General features: G+C 48.1%; 1 long non-coding RNA gene across 1 annotated transcript; it reads left to right on the top strand.

Moving 5' to 3' along the window:
- The first annotated feature begins 330 nt into the window (after window positions 1-330).
- On the top strand, window positions 331-2,373 carry LOC310751439. Its single transcript, XR_014542499.1, has 2 exons — window positions 331-484; window positions 969-2,373. It is a non-coding gene; the product is annotated as an uncharacterized lncRNA (long non-coding RNA).
- Window positions 2,374-2,761: the final 388 nt, after the last annotated feature.

The raw sequence follows: 2,761 nt of genomic DNA, 5'->3' as shown, positions 1-2,761 counted from the left end.
ATTGAACCTGCAACCTTGGTGTTGTCAGAGTCACGCTCTAGCCAACTGAGCTATCTATAAAATCAATTCTGAGATCCATGCACATTTGAAATACCCAATAACCATTTTGTCAAAGCATTAAAACATCCTTAATTTTAAAAGCATTACAATTAAATAGCATCAGAAGTGCAAGGGCAGGCTTCCCTAAACAGATGCGTCTTCAGGAGCCAGTGACATGCAAATATGGATGGAGGTGGTGTATTTCAGCAGGGAGGGCATTCCAACCACACTACAGCCACCGATGAAGACCCAGTTCTTTGCTACCGCAGACTGATAATATCAGTATACAAATTTATATTTTAATTCACTGGGTCACGGGCATGATTATGATCTGTCATTTTGTTTATATGTGTTTCTGCCTCGCCTCCTTTCATGGACCTCAAAAGCGATGCAGAGAGGTTTGCTGGCCCATTCCACCCTGGGCGCTCATCTGAGGCTTCAGCAAGTGAGGAATGTCTTGTACTGTTTTCCACCTGGGCCCTCAAATATTGCAAAGAGCTGGTAAAGGAACAGACTGGAGACTTGTTTCCTATCTAATACATACCAGACAAAACGAATGACACACTCTGGAGAAGAAAGGCAGGCTTTAGACAGGTGTCCTTTACAATATGACCTGCTGCAATGCCTGCAGTAGGAGTCTCCCATTTGGTCCCTCCCAGACTGGGGCACAAAGCCCTTAAGTCCCTTCGCACCCCTATTGCAGCAACCAGGTGGGGAAAGCCATTGATGGAGTCAAAGGGAGGGTGAAGGAAATAGAAGTACTTATTTTGCAAAATTCACATCCCATCCTTCAGCCCTTAAAATGCCCTCATGCAGATTCAGCAGAAATGTTACTTTATTCCTACTCTGCAAGTCCTTCCTTCTGTAAGGAACAGTGTTTTCCTATCACTTGCACGGTGCTTTTATTATTTATTATTTTATTTTCCCAGGAACGACAAAAGCACAGCAGTTACATTCGCAGCATGTTAAAGATCACGGATCAGAGCAAAGCAGAAGATAAGGATGAGAATAAGGATTTGCAAAACAAGGCTTTAGTGCAGGTGTGGGGAACCTTTGGCCTTCCATCCGCCCCAGAAAGCATGGCCAATCAGCAGCCTCTGGACAGCCAAGCATTGCCCACACCTGCTTTAGTTGGTCATGAGAAAGGGGTGATATTGGCTACGTCTTGGGAAGATTTAACCAGTGGGAACTTAGATCAGAGGTGCAATAAAGCATGGCAAACAGCTTTCACTGAAAGAAGAAGACCCTGCTGGATCAGGCCAGTGGCTCTTCTAGTCCAGCATCCTGTTCTCGCAGTGGCCACCCAGACGTCCGCAGGAAACCTGCAAGCAGAACTTAATGCCCAAGGGCGGGGAGGAAAACATGGGACCCAATTACAGCCGCGTGCTCCGGTTTTATTATTTGCACAGATGGGAGTATGAGCAACTGAGGAGCCATGCAATTAGCTGAGATTGTAGGTAGCTGCATCTGCCTCTAAAGACCATCCTAACTGCCATCGCTGCAAGCTGAAAGACAAATGCACAATCACTAGTTGATTGATTCCCTTTTGTAGGCTTCCCCAGCTGGGCCTTGCTGCTAAGACACACATGCACACTCACTCTCCTACCATCATCACTGTACCCTATTTTACAGTGGCTGCTCTGTCCTGGCAAGGAGGTGCAGCTGCTACGAACAGCCCTTGAACTGATGAAATAGCCCCCCCTCCTATTGATAAGACGGGCAAATAAAGCCATTTATTGTCCGCAAATGGCAAAGCCCCCCAGAACCTGAGCTCAGCAGCAGCCTCTTCTGAAGGTAATTCTCCCCACCAACCACCCTGCTTTCTGCTCCAAGCTGCCCCCATCACCACAGCAACCTCGGGTGAAGCTGGAGGTATCTCTGCCTCCTGCCAGACATCTGGGCCGGCCGTGTCATTGAGGTTCCTTGCGGAGATAAGCAAAGATTTCTTCCTTTTTCCTACCGACCCCTCCTCCGTTCTCTGCAGCTGTCTGGGACCCTGGGTTTTTCCTCCCCCAGCAAGAAAGCCTCAGCTGCTGATGTTTTCACCCATGCCAAGAGGGGAGGGAGCTGCGCTTTACCCAAACCAGCCCTTTACCCAAACCAGATTTCCTACTTCATTTTGGACACTGGCGCCTTGTTGCACCCCCTTTAAATTCTGGCGTTCCACCTCAGCTCCCTTGGGAAGATGCAGCTCAAAGGACACAAGAGAGGCATGCAGGTGTTTCATAGGGCAAGGTTCCCAGGGAGGCAGCGTCCGAGGCCTGTTCAGTGCTCTCTTCTTGGCATACAAGGGAATGCCTGAATGTCTCAATAAACAACACTTGTTTTCTATCACGTAGGTATGAATGAATTTTAAAATGTTTGCCAAAAAAAAAAAAAAAGGTCTGTGGTGGCCAGCGGAATGTACGGCGATAACCAAGCAATCTTGATGTGGCTTTGCAACATCATTAGTTGTGCAGTATAGTTAGTTCCATAATGTGTTAATTCTCAGCGTGATGTCGGGACGGTGAGACGAACGGCTGCGTTTTTGGAGGAAGATGAATGCAGCAGAAAGGAAAAGGTGCTGCATGTGACAGGTACAGGGCAGAATGGGATACGATGCCAGCACTGCCCACGATTTGGTTGCAGGCAGGCAGGTGGGAACGACTGGTGGGGCAGCATCCCATTCACCACAATGGACCGGCCTCCACTGCTGAATTGACCCCTCCAACACACAATCACT

This window comes from Podarcis filfolensis, assembly GCF_964270895.1.
Source record: "Podarcis filfolensis genome assembly, chromosome: 16".
In the NCBI taxonomy this organism is placed as follows: domain Eukaryota; kingdom Metazoa; phylum Chordata; class Lepidosauria; order Squamata; family Lacertidae; genus Podarcis; species Podarcis filfolensis.
The sequence above is the reverse complement of the archived record's forward strand: the minus strand, read 5'-3'. Positions and strand labels throughout refer to the sequence as shown.